This window comes from Leptonychotes weddellii, chromosome 11 (genome assembly GCF_054177405.1).
Source record: "Leptonychotes weddellii isolate Sample4059 chromosome 11, ASM5417740v2, whole genome shotgun sequence".
NCBI classification, from domain to species: Eukaryota; Metazoa; Chordata; class Mammalia; order Carnivora; family Phocidae; genus Leptonychotes; species Leptonychotes weddellii.
Window position 1 is genome coordinate 38,017,322 of NC_138379.1, and position 19,611 is coordinate 38,036,932.

Consider the following 19,611-nt stretch of genomic DNA (forward strand, 5'->3'; position numbering starts at 1 on the left):
GATGGAAACCTACTCTCACTCTCTTCATACCTCCCTCTGAATTTAGGTCCTAATTCTATACTTGAATGCTTTTGTTTTTTTAACAGCAGTAACTTAAAAAGAATCTTCATTTCTCAAGAATTCTTTAAGTGAGGTATCATTGGCCCTCAACTTTATGACTTTTTTTTGTCCTATCAATTTTTTAATTAGCTCTTGGCACTTCTGCTTATCAATGTTGTTACCACAGCTAATGTGACTGTCACACCCATATACCTCATATGATAAATGGCCTGTGGTGAATGTGCTGGTTTTATTTGCTTTCAGAATGACTAGTTCTTTAAAAATTGAGCACAGAGATATGTGCAGCCAGGTTACAGTAACAACGTGATAGAGTCACTCACTGATCAAGTCATTTCTGGCAGTCTGACCATTTTCTCTTTATTTTCTCCACCTCGCTAATGGCAGGATCTCTTTGATTAAGAAGTCAGTTATGCAGTGACAAAAGAATGCAAGTGGGATTTGTGCCTTTCATCTGGGCTTCTGTGTATAACTGGGATTCTGAGAAAACGACTCTATGTCTTTTTGAATAATTGTAAAACCAGCAAGATTTACCAGTGGAATGCAGCATGGTGGGCTGAGATAGTCCTGAATGAGTCTTTTTAAATCTTATCTCAATTTTCTATGTAATTTTCTGAAAGTAGAGATATATCTGTGTGGCCTACCTCCTTATCTGTAAAATGAATAATTCAGTTAGCTGACCTTCAGGGTTCCCAGCTGAAAAAATTCATACTAAAAAGCCTTGTGTTTTTACAGGTACCTCTTCAACAAATTTTATAATCAACTGGGATATCTCCTGGATATTACCTACAGGCAACTTAAAATTAACATTGTGAAATGAACATCTCTTGCCCCTCAAACTTGTTCCTCTACTGTGTTTTCTGTCTGGTCACTTATGCTCAAAACCCAGTGGTCACCTTACCTCTTCCTTCACCCCCTATATCTCATGAGGCACCAAGTCCCATGTTCTTCCTTCCTCAGTACTTTTCTCCATCTTTGTTTTTTCCCACTCCTACAACCATTGCCCCAATTTAGACTCTTGTCATCTTTAGCCTAGTGTACTGTAGTGGCCTAACCATAAATTTTACATATAATTCTATAATTAAAGCCTCCACTTTAATCTTGACCACATACGACAGTAGCTATACAATTCCTTGACCTATTCAGACTCTTCCCTGGTAATAGTATTTTGAGAGACCTACCTGAAAAAAAGAAGAAGTCCAAAGATTTTAATAATAGTATTTTCAATAATGAAAACAATTGGGATACCCCAAAATGAGTATTAACGAGCAAGTGGTGTAAATTATATATAGTGTGTATCAGAATAATCACTAGATAGTAGATGCTCAATAAATTCTTACTGAGTGACCAAATGAATGAGGCCTGGAGCTATAAAGATAACAGGGTGTGGATTAAATCACACCATTGACATGTCTATGAAATAATGTTAGCTGGGGAAAAAAAGATACTGCTCTGTAAGAATGTTTCCTGCATTCAGATGAATCAGGATATATTATAGATACACTGCCTATCAAGTGAATTGGAAACCAAAATCACATCTGTCCTATCACTAATACATCTTAAAAATACATGCCGTCTACCCACTCAGGACACTGGGTGTGGCTAAGATACTTCATTGGCCGGAGTCCCTGAGTCCAGCTCTTATGGATTTTTAGATCTGTGATCTTGATCTCTTGGGCTTCTAAGTGGCTGAATGCTCAGCTTCTTCTGGGCCCACCCAGAGAGCTGGCATCCCCTTCTAAATAAGCACTATGTTCTCTTCTAAGAGGGTGGGGACTGAATCACCATACAGGACTTCACCAGCCAAGGCAGGGGGAGAACGCCTATCTGGCTCAAGGAGTCTGGGAAAATTAACTAAACTCTGCTAAGCTATGTAAACCATTCCTTAAAGCCCAACAACATTAAAAAGTAAACTGAATTAATCATAATCAAAATTTTCTCTAGGAAGTTGTTTAAGGTCAGAGTTTTTTTTCAATGACCCTGTGCTTTGAGTAAAGGCATGTTACTCATGCCTTGAGTGAAGGTATGACCTTTGAGAACATGGTTTTCAAACTCTCTGCTAGGACACTAGGATTCCACAGGCTAGACCAGTGTGTTCCCACAGCTAACATCAAATAATGGTGGTCTTTTTCTTAGGTCCAAGAAAAGTTGGTAGAAAGAGTTTTGTCAATGGTACATTTTTTTCTCCATAAACGTTTTTAAACGTTAATACCTGCTACCTAATTTAAAAAGTAATAAAGAAGCCTTATGGGATTATTTGGCTAGCTGAGTGTTCTTGGTCTAATAGCTTGTCTTGTGGCCCACTTGTTCCCCTGCTGGTTTAATATTGCATACATACATTTTTTGCTAGTAAGCTGCTCCTTGTTCATCAAACTGAATTGAATGTGTTACTGTCATGGGGTCAGCACAGGGTAACTTGATTTCTAGGTGCTCCACCACTGGCCTAGGTGTCTGTGTGAAATATAAAATCCAAATGTTCTTATGTAATTCATATAGATCATATACTCCTAGGAACCATTTACCTTAATGAAAATAAGCCTTGGTAATGGAAGTACAGATCCACCTGGCTTATGCCTTCAATATAATGACCTCTGGAAAAGCCCTGGAAGAATATGCTCTGGTTTTTGGCACTCAGCCTGTAAGATTCTTCCCTTATTCCCTAACCTAAGGCATAGGATGGGGACTTCCTAGGGCCCTTGCGTTCTGATTGATAATACCTGCTATATGTCTAGTGCCATGGTATGTCCTGAAGTCACCACGGTTAAGATACACTTTGGTGCATGTTTTAATGACAACACATAAATACCTCGTCAGAGCACTGGTTTTAGTAAGTCTTACATTAGAAAAATGAGAAATTTCTGCTGAGAGAGCACAGAAAACTGGTAACAGAAGAAAGTCAGGCATGGTTTCACAGAGAGGTGACATTGGACTCAGCCTTGAAAAGCAGAGATTTGCCTGCTGAATGTCAGATGAGGGTGGGAGAGAAGGGATGGCAAAGCCTGTCCAGCCACAGAACAGTTTGGGTAAAATCACAGGGGGCATGGCACAAGAGAGACGGGTTTACTCGGCATGGGGCATGTTGGGGGCAATGGCAGATGGTGAGGCCAGGGATGGTGGACAAGGGTCAGATCATGAGGGACAGGCTGAGGCATTTGAACCTTATCTTGTAGGGGTGAAGAACTACTAAGGATTTTAAGCAGATGAATGAAACAGTCAGATTTGCATTCAGAGAAACCTCTGGCTACAGTTGGGAGAATAGATAGGGGGTGTGGGAGAACAGTTGGGAATGTGTTGTAGAAGTCAGAGTTATTTTGACAGGAGGTGATGTGGAGGGTGGGACATGGTGGGGGGGCAGAGAGGGAGGACAGGTAGAAGCCTTTAAAAAAAGAAACCAACACCATTACAGGCTCCCCTAAGGGCAGATGGTGCTCTGATAAGTGGGCGGGGTTGTCAAGTCAGCTTTTCCTCATGTAGAAAATGGGAACAATTATCCTTACCCTTCCTGGCTTAAAAGGTTACTGAAATGGCATGAAACATAATCTGTATTTAATAGTATTTTTATAATGATTTTCATCCACAGAACAAATACCATGAGGTTGAGTGATAAGAAATTGCCTCTTTTATGGCCAAAAAAAAAAAAATCAAATATCAGAAATTTCATATGATTCAACCTAGTAGTTTTTGACATTTTTCCTGTTACTTCCTGCCTCCTTTTTGGCCATATCATTGCCCCCTCCCCCACCACCACCTTTTTTAAGACGAGCAATACATTTCATCAAGGGGATTCCCAGGAATTCTGGGGAGACAAGAGTATAAAGTATACAGGCTTTGGAGTCAAACCCAGAATCAGATTTTTCTCTGTAATTGATGAACAGTGATCTTGGCCTAGTCAGTCCGTTTTAGCCTTCTTTTATTTTTCCCATCTGGAAAATAGAAACAATGCCTGCCTTGCCGTGTTACTAAACGAGAGAAGTCACGCCTTGTGAGTGTGTGGCATGTACAAGGTGTTGAATAAAAGTTAGTCTCAACCGCCACCCCCCCCCACCCTTTCTCATTTTCCCTACTTGTTCACAGAAGGCTTGGCATAGAACCCTAGTTAGCAGCTTTCTTGTGGCCCAGAAAAGCTGAGTTAAGATCGGCATACCGGGGATTTGAGTGTCAGAAATGTTCAGCTGTCATAATAACTTCAAGCCAAAACCTTTTAAACTAGTGACCATTTAAATAATCAAACTTGATTCCATGGAATTGCTTTAGTGCACAATTTGTGTCAAGTTTTTCCAGAATGCCACAAGTCTCATCACTTTCCACATCATTCAGGAAGTTACTCATTTAGCCTTTCCAATAAACTCATCCATACAGACTGTGTCATGCTCCCCTGGTGGTGTCATCACCTTTTTTTTTTTTTTTTAATGTGATAACTGCTTTTTGCAAAAGGAAAAAAAAAGTATTAGTATTCATTTCCTTATATTCATGACTCTGAATCCAACCCAAAAGATGAAGTCACAATTGCTGACCCTCCACACTCCCGGGTCTCAATAGCACAACTGGATTTCTGCCTCAGTTTCCCTGCTGAACATTTTCCCTTATGAGGAGTTCTGACGGTGCATTAATTCAGTGGGGTTTTTTTTTCTTATTGAGCTTATTGCAAGCACCATTCTTGTCCCAGCATGTATATGGTGAACAAGACAGACAAAATCTTTACACTCTAGAGCTTATATTTTTATGACAACAGTCAAATATTTTCAGAGTGGGTGAGTGCTATGCAGGAACTAAATAGGCTAATGGGACAGATAGTGGCTGGTATCAGATAGAGGGTAACAGGGTTGACAGGGAAGTGAGACAGGAACAAGGCCCTGAGGTGGAAATGAGTTCGGCATATTTGAGGAACGGAATGGCTGGGATTCTTTCTCCTTTTCTTGACAGAGGGATAAAGTGGTAGAAGATGCAGTAGGAAAGTTAGGGAGCAGATAAACATTACTCTCTGAGCTTTGACCTCCAGCTTCCCTGGAGGGTTGGATTCTGTAGATAGCCACAGCCTTGGACCTTCCTTTAAACTCGATGTATGCCGTCCAGAAGAATTCTGTAACTGCTCTTCTGACCCCATCGCTGTTGCATGGAGCCTGGCCGCCTTGCCCTTCCCCTTGCATTTGCCCCTGACTGAAATCAAGTCAGAATCCTTGGTTCTCTGGTAAGTATGGCCTTTTTTCACTTAAAACTTAATCACTACTAAGTAATGTCTGCTCATGAAGATGGAAAATGGAAGTAAGGCAAAATTTAAAAATTATCCACAAACCATCCAAAGATAAATACGGGTAAATACTGGTTATCATTTTGGTATATGTCATTTCAGATATGTATTCATTTATACATATATATACTTTTTTAATCAAAATATCACAATATGACTTTCTTATTCAATGATATAAACTTCTATATCAACAAGTCAGTGTCTGCCTCCGTGTTACTTTAATTTGTCATGCTGGTGATCTACCACAGCAGTTAATACATGTTAAGAACACTGGTGATTTTACATCCTTTCTGAGGTAAAGAATAGCTAAGTGACTTACTTACCTCAACACGGGTAATAAGTAACAGTGCTGAAGCAGAAATGACGTTTGCTACACATCTGCTGTGGGCTAGGCATAGTGCGAGCCCCAACACGGAGATAACTTCTCATATTCCCTTAAACCTCACAGGTTAGAACCCTGTAGCCCTTCGGTGACCCCAGTGGGAGAAAGGCATCTGGACGTCCACACCCAAGATGGTACGTAGCATGTACAGAAATCAGGGTGCGATTAGGAAGGGAGAGGTGGGTGCTGGACAACCTAAGCTGACAGTCTTTATTCTCTTGCCTCAGGCTACAGTCCAGTCTCATGTTCTGCTGCCCCTCCAAGGTGGCTCCCCCACCCCGAGTCCCTCATCTCTTACCTTCTCTGAGGTTCATCTATAAAATGGGTATACCCATCTATAATATGGTTTTTATTATTGTTGGCTGTTAAATAGGAATAAGGCCCAGCCCTGGGCGGCCAAGTTTCCAGGAATGAAGTGGGTCCCCACCAATGCCCTTTAAAAAAGGGAGAAGGGAAGTGTCAGTGCTTGGGACCCGAGGGCATTGAGGAAGAAGGGAGCCAGCTAGGATCTGTTTTTCCTTACTGTTATTGAAGGAAATAGTGAGGGGGAAAAGGAGATGGGGGCGGGCCCGCCAGCAACCTCTTTCAGATGTGACATGATAATGGGCTGTGTGACAAGTAATGATTCCTTTAAAGCTCTGCTGGTTTCCTGGGGAAGTTGCTCACGCGTTGACCCACTGAGCTGCCATTGGTTTCCACATAAGGCAGGGCTGGCAGCCAATAACGGGCATCACCAGACAGTGGGGAAAAGGCTAGGAAGCAGAGACTGAAGCAGGATGCCTCATATCTAGGGTCTCTGAGCTGTGCATTTGCACCCTGACAGTAAGTTGTTGACAGCAACCAAAGAGACTGAGCAAGTGTTGTTCCCATGGCAGCCAGGCCCTTAATAGAAGCAAAGAGAATAAGCTTCTGTGTGGGACCAAAGAGGCTTCTTTTCCTTTTGTCCAAAGAGCACTGGGGAGGTGGCACATACTCGCATGTCTATGGCCCTGGGTTCTTTGTAGTTGGGTCTCTACCACTCACTCCCTGGGAGTGGAACATCTCTCCTCTTCTTGGGCTTCATCTTCCATTACGAGGCTGGCTCAGGCTCTCCCTAATTGTTCTTTTCCCCATGCTCACACAACACTCTATTCCGCTATGATACCACATGGCACAGCTTAGCACGTTACATTGTTGGTCTCCTCTGTTAGACTGTGAACCCCAGAGCTAGGGACTGTGTCTGACTCAGCTTCCTATCATCCCCTTGCCCAGCTCAGTAACCGACGTGGGGTTAGCATGCAGTAAGGTTTCTTGAATAAATGAACCTGTAAAGTGGAGATGGCATTTGCATGCCTGTGTCCCAGGACGTTCTAAACTGGGAGTCAAGCATTAACAACTTCTGTCCAAATGCTACCATTCGCTCACTGTGCAGTAATGATAATAAGAATTCACATGTGGACAACACTTTCGAGTTCATGATGCAGTTTTGCATCTATTATCTATTTGATCCTCACACTGAGCCAGTTACCACTTTATCATTTCACAGATGGGAAAACTGAGCTCAGAGAGGTGAAGTGATTGGTTAAGGTTGCTCAGCAAGTAAGTGAGGGGGCCAGAAATGGAACTCTGACCTCTGACTCAGAGCCTGTCTTCTCTCTATTCCATATTGTTACTTCCACTGCTGGAACACCCTTGATCCATTATAAAACAAGCAAACAGAAACCTCTCCATTACGAACTTTAAGTTCATGGCAGATTACTGCCTTCACCTCCTGCCTGATGGAAACTTGGCTGTCCCTCAAGGCCACGTTTCTATATTCTCTTCCAACCTCGTGACTAGAAGCTGCCTCTGCTCGCATATTCCCCTGGGGCCTCCCTTGGCTGTCCTGCCATTCCCTGTCGATGCTAACCTACCCCTACACTTCTACCACATGCAAGTTTACTTCCCCTTTGGGGCTTATGCTATCTAGCTCAACCCATCAGACCCTTGTCCCGGGGTCTTGACTCTTGAATGAGTGAGCCAAGAATGGAGGGGCATGACGGGCGGGCCTGTCCCTGAGGCACATGCCACCTTCCACACTATCTTTGTGGGGGCTGTTGTTTGACCGCCTTGGTCCCTAGAGTCTTCTCCACTTCAAGTCCTGCCATCACCCAGGAGTCCTCACTGTGTGGACCCATTTACCAGCCTGGTCTCTTTGTTCCTTCATGTCAGCAGCAACAGTAACCCTTGCCTCAGACCAACGACTATACCTTGGACCTTCTCAGGACCTGGAACCACTACTCCACCTGAGAGATCTTGAGGCCTGGCGCACTGCATCTCTGACGTCATCCCCTGGCTCTCAGCTCTCTCACTCTTTCACTCCGCTGGGCCTGCTCCTGGACACCCTGGTTAGCACCAGGCCTTCGGCCTCACTGTTTTCTTCCAAGTCCATCACTCCCCTTATGATTTCTCTTCCTTCCCCATTGGCCTCGACCTTTAGGGCAGCACGAAAACCAGCATCATCCTCTTTCTGCCACACCCATTCTGAAAAGTTTAAACTTTGTGTCATCCAACCTCTGCCTTCTCCCCCTCTACGCTTGGGCAGCTGAACACAACCACGCAGACTGGCTTGAAAGCAACTCTGTGGTCATCCTTGACTGGGCCCTCATAGCCATTGCCATCTTGGTCATCTCTGCACAAGAGGTACAAATTCATTGACTGACGAAACTGATTCACCCCTCCATCCGTTGGACAAATATTTATCAACTGTTCTATGCCAGTCAATGTGCCACACGTTAAACACAGTACAGAAACCGGTCTGTGGACACAGTGCCTGCCTTCACGGGGGAGAGAGGCCTGTCCACTGAGTGCGGACATGGAATCACAGTTGTGAAGAGCACTGTAAAGGGAATAATCCCAAGTATGGTAACAGCACACAGTAGGAAGACCTACTACCCTAGTCCGCTGGGTCAGAGAAGGCCCCCCCTGAGACACTGACTCTTAATTTCAGGCCTAAAGGAAGGGTTCAGATTGCTAAGTGAGAGCCGTGGTGGTGGAGTGGAAGGGCTTTCGAGGTGGAGGGAAGAGTCTCTGTGAAGGTCCTAGGGCAGGCAGGAGGAAGGAAATGAAAGGCGGTCCTGTGACAGGGTATGGAGGGCACTGAGGGCAAGGTTGGAGAAGTCAACATGAGCCAGATCTTGGGGGCACTTTAAGGATTTTGAACCAGTTTTTTTTTTTAAAAAGATTTTTTTTATTTATTTATTTTGAGAGAGAGAATGAGAGACAGAGAGCATGAGAGGGAGGAGGGTCAGAGGGAGAAGCAGACTCCCCGCCGAGCCGGAAGCCCGATGCGGGACTCCATCCCGGGACTCCAGGATCATGACCTGAGCCGAAGGCAGTCGCTTAACCAACTGAGCCACCCAGGCGCCTGATTTTGAACCAGTTTTATGCAGAGGATGGCATCATCTGATTTGCCCTGTCTTTTAAAAAGGGTCAACCCATTTGTAGTACATTGGAAAAGTTGAATAAGTAAACCAGATAAGCTGTTGTCTGTCTATTCAATGACTGATGGCTTCGTGGAGACAGATTGGAGAATCTTCTTCAAACTCCAAAAAGCCCATAACTCACTTCTGATCCCTCCCACCACCACCACCATGTTTGGCAATTGACTTGCTTCCTACTTCTTAGGAAACTAAAAATATCAGCTGTGAACATCCTCAGTTTCCTGCCTCTACACCCACACATTTACCTAACTGCACTTCCTTCACTTCCTTCCTGCCCATCTCAGAGAAAGAAGGCCATCCTCCTTTCTGAGGCCCATCCTTCCCTCTTCCACCTTCTGTAGGACCAATACCATGCTGCATTGCTTATTCACTCCTTGTTTTGTAAACACACTCAGTGGTCTTCCATTCAGACAAACAAAAATCAAAACCCACTCACCTCCTATCACCCTAGCTACTACTTCATCTCTTTCCTTCCGTTTATAACAATTTTTATATAGCCTACTCTCCCAACGTCAGGGAGAGTGGTGCTCCCCAGATAGTCCGTGGACTCGGCACATTTCCTGGCTCCTTTGACGTTAGACAGGCCGAGGTGACTAGCATCTCACTTTGGACCAAAGCATAGAGTAGCTGGCATGTGACCGTCCCATGATCTCTTCAATGGCTGAGGTAATTGTGAAGGGGGTTTTGTCTTCCAAAGTTACAACTTCAAGATGATGGAGCCCCCATCACTGTAAGTTGCTCGGTGACTGTGTACAGCAGTCCCCCAACACGTAAATTTTTGCTGTGTTAAGTCATGGAGGTTTGGGGAGTTGTTCATTACTACGGCATAGCCTAGCCTAACTAACACATTTAGTCTCTACTTCCTCACCTCTGTGCACTTTTTAAAAAAGAATTACATTATTTCTGACATCCTTTTAGTCCTCAGAATCCTCTCTATTGACATTTTACTCAGGCAAATGCCACTACAATTCTTCTATTGCTAAATCACCTAATTTGATTTCCCCTTGTTTTTTTATGACCTATTTGATACATTTCTCTCACTCTATCAAAGAAGAATCAAATGGCTTTTATCAAGTCAAACCCCCATTTAAAAGACTTCTATGGCTTCCAGAATCAAAGCTTATTAAACTGACATTTGAGATCCTCAGTGATTTACCTTGTCCTATTCTCCTTTACACAGCCTACACATTACTCAGTACAGCCTTGATGAGCTCCTTCTCCTCTTTGACCTTCATCATGCTGTTCCCTGCACCTGTCACATGTTTCGGTCCCGGTTTCTCCTGTCAAGTAATTTAGACATGTGTGCAAAGATGCTGGCTTAAGGATTGTTTATAAGAGCAAAATTTTGGAAATGATCTAAATGTCCATCTCTAGGTGATGACTTAAACAGGTTATGGTAAGTTCATGCAATAATACTATGAAGACGATAATGATGATGTACAGTCATTGAAGTTGTTCACAATTTATTAAGTCTATAAAACAGTGAGCTGGTATACATTGTGTCATATTTGTTAAAATACATAGGAAATATCTGGAGGAATGTACATCAAAATGTTAATGGTCACAAATGAAAAAAATAGATAAGTTGGATTTCATCAAAACTTAAAACTTTTGTGCTTCAAGGGTCACCATCAAGAAAGTGAAAAGACAGCCCACAGAATATTAGGAAACTTACAAATCATACATCTGATAAGGTACTTCTATCCAGAAAATATAAAAAACTCTTACACTCAATAAATAAAAAGACAAACTATCCAGTTAAAAAATGGGCAAAGGATCTAAATAGACATTTCTCCAAAAAAGATATACAAATGGCCAATCAGCACATGAAAAGATGTCCAACATCATTAAACATCAAGGAAATGCAAAACAAAACCACAATGAGATACCACTTCACACCCACTACGATATCCATGATCAAAAAGACAGATAATAACAAGTGTTAAGGATGTGGAGAAACTGGAGTCCTCGTACACTGCTGGTGGGAATGTAAAATGGTGCTGTGGGTTTGGAAAACAGTCTGGAAGTTCCTCAAAAGGTGAAACATCACGTCACCGTATGACCCAGTGATTCCACTCCTAGGTGTAAGTCCAAGAGAAATGAAAACACATCCACACAAAAATGTGTACATGAATATTCACAGCAACATTATTAATAGCTAAAGAGTGGAAATAACCTAAATGTCCATCAACATGATAAGCAAAATATGGCATACCCATGCAATGGAATATTATTCTGCAATGAAAAGAAATAAAGTCCTGATAAGTGGTATGACTTGGATGAACCTTGACAACATTATGCTAACTGAAAGAAACCAGTCACAAAAGACCACATATTGCATGCTTCCATTCATATGAAAGGTCCAGAATAGGTATATCTATAGAAACAAAGTAGATTCGTGGTTGCCTAGGGCTGAGGCAGGGAGGGGATTGAGAGGAAATAGGAATTGACTGCCAATGGGTATAAGATTTCTTTTGGAGTGATGGAAATGTTCTAAAATTGATTGTGATGATGGTTGCCCAACTCTGAATATACTAAAAACCATTAAATTATATACATTAAATGGGTGAATTGTATGGCATGTAAATTATATCTCAATAAACCTGCTTTTTAAAAAAAGATTTTATTTATTTATTTGACAGAGAGATAGAGAGAGAGAACAAGTAGGCAGAGAGGCAGGCAGAGGGAGAGGGAGAAGCAGGCTCCCCGCTGAGCAGGGAGCCTGATGCGGGGCTCCATCCCAGGACCCTGGGATCGTGACCTGAGCCGAAGGCAGCCGCTTAACCGACTGAACCACCCAGGCGCCCCACAATAAACCTGCTTTAATTTAAAATCGTTAATGGTGTTGTTTTTATAAAGCTTGGAAAGGAGTAGCAGCATCAATAAGGAAAGGGGGAGATGGGTTTATAAGAAACGAATGCACAACTCTGGCTTAAGCAAAAGAAAATGTGTGTATGTGAGGAATTTATTGGAAGGATACTGGGGGGTAGTTCATAAACTCCAGTGAATTACTGAATAACTAAAGCCTGTTAGGGAAGGAATGAGGACAGCCCTGGGAAGTTTGGTAGTAGGAACTCATGGGACTTCTCTCTAGAATGCTGCTGTTAGTATGACTCAACTCTAGTGACTCCTAGCCTCAGGAGTCTCTATTCCAAGTTTCAAACTCCCAGGAGAGAGTATCCATTGTCTCCGTGAGGATTAGGTGTCTCCCCTTGCATTAGTCAGCTCTGGGTGAGGGGAACAGGATCGAATGGCAAGGACCTGATTGCAGGAGGCCTCTGCTTGTGTATCTGATTCACTGGGACAGTAAAAGGAATGGCTGTGAGTGGAACAGATTAACAGACACAAGAAATAATTACTACAATTACTTTTTTTTTTTAAGATATTTTTTTTATTTATTTGACAGCGAGAGACACAGCAAGAGAGGGAACACAAGCAGGGGGAGTGGGAGAGGGAGAAGCAGGCTTCCCGCAGAGCAAGGAGCCCGATGTGGGGCTTGATCCCAGGACCCTGGGATCATGACCTGAGCCGAAGGCAGATGCTTAACGACTGAGCCACCCAGGCACCCCTACTACAATTACGTTTTAAAAACAGTGTGCATAAGACGACTCATTTTCTTCTTAAAAATTTATGTTATGTGCGAATGAAAACAGGGGCCACGTAGGTGACCTATGAGTGTTGCAAGCAGGTGTAAGGCCATAGAGCATGCTGGGGACTGTGGCAAACTAGAGAGAGGGTCCTACATTTAAAGCAAGCAGATGCAACTCCATTCCAGTTGGTTTTGTCCTTCAGGAATGCAAGTCCACTGTTGCTAGATCTCTGGATTTCCTAAGCAAAGCCAAACAGTTGATTTTCATGTCAAATTTCCTGAGTTTACAACCCTCTGGGGCCAAACAAAAATCTCTATGGGCTGTGTGCATCTGCAGATTTCCGGTTTGCAACTTCTGATATATATATATATTTGTATATAAATAGTGCTTAGACAGACTTGAGTTTCTTCTGGCTGTGTGATCTTGGATAATCAAGTTATTTCCCCTCTAACACATAAAATGGGGACAACAGTCCAAACCTTCGGAGTTGCATCCATGAATTAACACAAAGTGTTCAAGAGCTTTCAGTTAAAGATGGTGGATTGAATGCATACATATAATTTTGCTCCTTCCTGAAAACCCATTAAAACCACAGTAAAAGAATTTAGAGAAGCAGGGATTCACCAGGATAGGGGAGAAAAGAGAGGAGACAGGAGCAATAAAATTTTGGAATCTGGAAAGCAGATGGACAAGTAACTGACTTGGCAGATCTAAGAAACAAAATCTTATACATAAAGAGGGAAAAGCAGAGAACCAACCTGATCTATACTACGGAATTGTCAAAAAAGCTTAGGAACTGAGGACAAAGGAGATGGAAACTAAATTCAGGAAAATCTAGTGAACACTGTTTAAGAAATAGATTCTTACTGTCCTCCATATTTTATTCCCCTGAGTGACTATCTCTTCTCTACTCCAGCAGAAGACTGAAGGGTTATTCTCTAGAAAGAATAAACAAGAGAGGTGTGCCTGGTTGGCTCAGTTGGTAAAGTGTCCGGCTCTTGATATCAGCTCAGGTCTGGATCTCAGAGTTGAGAGTTCAAGCCCTGCATTGGGCTCCATGCCGTGGAGGCTACTTAAAAAAAAATTAAAAATTAAAATTAAAAATTAAAAAAATAGAAAAAGAGAGAATCCCTTTATTAAGGGATAAATGGCCCATCTATGGACGAATAACTATATGTCTACTAAAGGCTGAATGCCGAGACCTCCCAGCCCTCTTCCCCTTCCTGGATCCCAGAATACAAGCAGCCAGGCATCTATCCTCCAGACATGACTTAAACATTTTTTGGAGGATCTAGTCAACCAAACAGGAAATATATAGAACATACTGACTTTAGGGGGTTCTTTAACAAATGGCCAGAGATCATTCCACAGTGAAATTCCAAACCAACAAACTTTGCCCATGTGCTCAATGCTTCTAATCAATGTTTAGTGTCCCTTCTTCAACAAGAGCAAAGGTTAACAGACATCTGAGTAAAACTTGTAACAAGAAAGAAAAGACCAAACAAACAAGCAGATAAAAGTAATTTGGAGGAAAGAAAGATAATGCAGGAAAAGGAAAATCTCTAAATCACTATCATTAATATACTCAAAGAGACAAGAGAAGGTCTTTCCTTGCTATTTTTAAATAAAGGAACATGCAGAGTCAAAACAGAGCCTGTAGAAAATGAAAACCATAATAAAGAAATGAAAAATTCAATAGGAAGATTGGAAGTTAAAATTGAAGAAGTCTCCCAGAAACTAAGGGGAAAATTCAGAGATGAAAAGTGGGCCGTGTTCCTGCTTTCCTCTGTCTTCTTAAACATATGAAATATACTTATAGTCTCTGTTTTATTTTTCTTGTCTTCTAATTCTAGCGTCAGTGCTATTAGGAATCTGTTTCTATAGATTGATTTTTCTTCCCATTATGGATCTTCCTGCTTCTTTGCTTGTCTGGTAAGTTTGATTTGATGCCAGACATTGTGAACTTTACATGGCTGAGCAATGGACTTTTTTATTCCTTTATTATTTGGAGCTTTGTTCTAGGATTCAGTCAACTTACTTGGAAAGAGTTTGATCCTTTTGAGGTTGCTTTAGGAGCAGAGTCTAGTTTAGGGGTAATTTGACTCCATTATGAGGCCATATGCTTTTGGGTATGGTACTCTCCCCATGCTCAGCGCATTATGAGGTCTCTTCACTCTGGTTGTTGGGAATATAAACTCTTTCCAACCTTGTGTGAGCTCCAAGAATTGTTCCACCTGCTTCTTTCAAGTACTCTTTCCCCAGCCTCAAGCAGTTTCTTCAAATGCATACAATTACCAGGACTTGGTTGAAGCCTTCAAGAGGATTTTCTGTGGACCTCCAGAGTTCTCTCTGTGCAACTCTGTCCTGTCTGGTACTCTGCCCTGTGAATTCTAGCCATCTTTATCTCCCTGAACAACCAGTTACCTCTGTCTGTTCAACACAGGGAATCTGCCAGTTCTGCCTAGGTTGCCCCTCCACGCACTGCAGCCTGGAAATTCTCTCCAGACAGTAATGTGCTACAGAACTTGGACACATCGTATTTTTTCTCCCACTTTTCTGGGATCTGCGCCCTGTGCTGCCTATTGCCCAAGATCTGAAAGCAGTTATTTCATATATTTTTGCCTGTTTTTTTTTAAAGATTTTATTGATTTATTTGACAGAGAGAGACAGTGAGAGAGGGAACATAAGCAGGGGGAGTGGGAGAGGGAGAAGCAGGCTTCCCAATGAGCAGGGAGCCTGATGTGGGGCTCGATCCCAGGACCCTGGGATCACGACCTGAGCCGAAGGCAGACGCTTAACGACTGAGCCACCCAGGCGCCCCTTTTGCTGGGTTTTATAAATTGTTTTAGACAGGAGGTTAAATCCAGTGTCTGCTACTCCATCCTGGCTGAAAGTGGAAGTCCCCTATTCCAATAACTCCCACAATTTCCCCAGTCAGAAGACTGTTACTCTGGTTAGTGTTTGTGTATTTCATTTCTCCTTCCAGGCTTCTATCTTTGGTTTTGCATGGTTTTTACATCTGTCTTCAACTTACTTCACCTTTTTCTACCCTTTGACACTAATGACCACTCCCTCATTTAAAAAATTTTGTTTGCTGTTAATTTCCAGGAAATGCCTCTTTCCTAGTGTCATTTCTTTTTTTTTTAATGAAGCTTTTAATTTTAATCCCATTATAGTTAACATACAGTGTTATATTAGTTTCAGGTGTACAATATAATGATTCAACACCTCCATACATCACCCATGCTCATTACAGCAAGTGCGCTCCTTAATCCCCATCACCTGTTTCACCCATTCCCTCGCCTGCCTCCCTTCTGAAACCATCAGTTTGTTCTCTATAGTTAAGAATCTGTTTCTTGGTTTGTCTCTCTCTCTTTTTTCTTCCCTTTGCTCATTTGTTTTGTTTCTTAAATTCTATGAATGAGTGAGATCATATGGCATTTGTCTTTCTCTGACATATTTTGCTTAGCATTATAGTCTCTAGCTCCATCCATCAATGTTGTTGCAAATGGCAAGAGTTCGTTCTTTTTTATGACTGAATAGTATTCCTGTGTGTGTGTGTGTGTGTGTGTGTACCATCCTGTCATTTCCATCCTTCCAAACCCTACAAATCCTCCCTCTGTCTCCTTCACTGATTCCTCTCCCTTCGTGTACCCTTAAATGTTCACTGCTTTCTTGCTTCTCTTCTCACTCCATATCTACATTCTCCCTGCATGATCTCATTTATTACCCATGACTTGAGTTATCATTCACCTGCTTACAACTCACAAACTTATGTTTCCAAATCTCTCTCCCGAGTACTCCGGACCTAAAGAGCCAATGGCCTAATGTACATCTCTAGTTGGATGTCTCACAGTGTGTCCCAAACAGAACTCATTATCTTCCCCAACAACCTAATCTGTCTGTTGGTTCCATCACAGGGAATGGTGCTAACATCCACCTTTCTTCCCAAGCTAGAATTACAGAAGCCATGCTCAACTATTCCTTCTTTTTTCTTCTTAACCCCTGTACATTTAGTGCACCTAGTTATTGTCTAGTTCATCTCCTAAATATCTTTTTTTCTTCAAACCCATGCCCTGGGTTTCCCACATTCCTGTTGTCCACATCTACATTATCTCTCACCCAAAGGATTGCAACAGCCTCTTTATCTGGTGTCTGGGTAAGTGCTGGGTGCACTGTGGTCTTCACAAAACACCAATGAGGTCATGTCACTCTCTTGTTTAAAAATTTCTAATTGTTCTCCATAGCTTACAGGCTAAAATCCAAAACCTTTAGCTTAGCGTGTACAAGGCTCTCAGAGTCTGCCCCCAGACGCCCTCTTCAGCCCTACCTCCTGCTTCCCCCAGCTGTATTCCCCCCAAATGCAGCATCCCTCTACCTTTTTACATGCTCTTCTTTCTACCTAGAAAGTCCTGCCTCATTTTCTCTGTTTGACAAGTGGCTTCTCATATTTCAAGTTATGGCTTAAGTGTCTACTTCTTTAGGGACTCTTTCCCTTTCCCTGGAAGCCCTCAAGAACTGCGTCCCCTCATTCTTCCCAGGCCCTAGCAGTTCCTTCACTCAGTCATGACTGCACTTGTCACGGTGGCCTGTGGTTACACATTTACTTTCATTTCTCCTACTAGACTGTCTACTCTTCACAAACAGTGGCCGCCTTACTCCTCTATGTACTTATTATCCCTCTCACAAAGGCTCAGTACGATAGAACTCGGTCAGTGCTCAGTAAGTGTTTGTATAATATTTGATTTCCTAACTGAGGTCTCTAATAGACCTTGGAGGGCCCCTTGAGTTCTGTGATATTATATAGAAAGTTGTGTGTTTCGAGGGTATTTTCCTGGAAAGAAGATTCATTCCTGTCACCAGATTTTCAGAGGGGGCCTAGATTCACAAAAGTTAAGTACTGCTATTTAGGGAGAAGGTATAACCAGGAAGTTGTTTTTAGAAACGTGAAACTCTGTCAGAGCCTACACTTTGCCCCAGGACTGGGGAGCTTGCTGCCGCTGTTGCTGGGTCCTGTGATGAGGACAAGGATGGACAGAGGGTGTGCCATGGCTCTGGACCGCAGGTGGGAACAGTCAGAAGACTGGATTCTCGAAGGCTGGGACCCTCTTCTTCCTGCCTCCCTGTCTTTCTCTCTCTTCTTTTAAAGATTTCACGGGAAGTCTGCTTCTCTCTTTCCCACTCCCCCTGCTTGTGTTCCTTCTCTCGCTGTGTCTCTCTCTGTCAAATAAATAAATAAAATCTCAAAAAAAAAAAAAAAAGATTTCATTTATTTTAGAAAGAGCAAGAGCGGGAGGGGCAGAGGGAGAGGGAGAGAGAAACTCAAGCAGACTCCATGCTGAGCGTGGAGCCTGATGTGGGGCTCAATCTCACAACCCTGAGATCACAACCTGAGCCGAAACCAAGAGTCGGATGCTCAACTGACTGCTCCACCCAGGTGCCCCCGTCTTTCTCTTTTATGCTCAAGATTTTGCGTACCAGGATGAATGCCAACTTAAAATTCAAACACCCACCCACATACACGCCCCTCTGCATGCACAGAAATACACACACACACACACACAAACACACAGCCAGGCATACACAAACACGCTCATCCACACAGATAAAGATGCACACACAAACCGGCCACATACAAATGTGTACTCTGGGTCACACGCAGCCTCGCCCATGCAAGCTCCATACGTAACCATACACATAGAGACGACCATGCATGTGAGAATCACCCGACCTGCCTCCCTCCCTCCCTCCTGCAGAGAGCGAGCGCTGCCCCTGGCATCAGGCCCAGGGAGACAGCCGAGTGGAGCCATCTGTCAGGCTGAGGTTCCTGCGCCGCCCATCCTGCCTGAGCTCAGACAGTCGGCACGCCGGGCATGCAGCCTCGCTATTCTCTCTGGCTGAATCATGCTGAGTGAGCTGGCCCAGCCAGAGTTTATCAAATCGGAACAGAATTTTGGCAAAACAGATGACTTGTGAGCTTGGCATTTGTGGGTCTGGGAGGTGGAGACCTGTAGGAGGAGGAAGGAGGAGTGGAAGGAGGTGAGGAGAGAGGAAAACTGCTTCCTGATACACTGAGAGACAATGGAGAACTTTCACGAGGCGGTATGGCACTGGGACTTGGGTGCTGGATGCAAAGTCAAAAAACGTGATTCACACTCTAGCTCTGGCATTTAATAGCCATGTGGTTTTAAGCATGTTAATTTACCTCTTTGAGCCTTAGTTTCTCCTATAAAATTGACCTAATGAAATCATCAAACACACAGAGTTGGTAACAGAATCTTACAAGACATCAGTGAGATTAGCACAGTGCCCTGGCACGTAGTGGAACTCAATAAAGGGGGGCTGGTACAGTCGGAGAACATGCGAGTTTAAAGAGAACATGTAGACCAGCAAGCCCAGGCTGATCAGTCCTTGTAACTCACCCCCCCCCCCCCGCCATCCCCACTGGGCAGCCAGAGTGGGTAATGGTCTCCAGTCTTCATCTGCAAACCAAATACTTGATCCACTTTGCACTCTAGAAGTCTCTTGTGTGGCTTCCTACCATTCCTCACACCCCCTGTTGAATCTGAGAATCAACATTGCTCCTCTGATACCAGTCTTCACCTCTTCATCCCCCCAGCTGTTCAGCCCATGCAGTTCCCACCACCCACATTATCCGATCTGGGTAAGAGTAATAAAAAGTAATAGCAGTCCTGTGGGGCGCCTGGGTAGTGCAGTCAGTTGAGCATGCGACTCTTGGTTTCGGCTCAGGTCATGATCTCATGGTTGTGAGATGGAGCCCCGAGTCTGCATGAGATTCTCTCTCTCCTTCTGCCCCTCCCACTCATTCTCTCTCTCTCTCTCTGAGGTAAATAAATAAATCTTAAAAAAAGG

General features: G+C 43.2%; 1 long non-coding RNA gene across 1 annotated transcript; it reads left to right on the forward strand.

The window, feature by feature from the left end:
- Positions 1-11: 11 nt before the first annotated feature.
- LOC145716187 (uncharacterized) lies at positions 12-8,894 on the forward strand. The gene is made up of 3 exons (XR_014138685.1): positions 12-5,245; positions 5,754-5,821; positions 7,881-8,894. It is a non-coding gene; the product is annotated as an uncharacterized LOC145716187 (long non-coding RNA).
- The last annotated feature ends 10,717 nt before the right edge of the window (positions 8,895-19,611 follow it).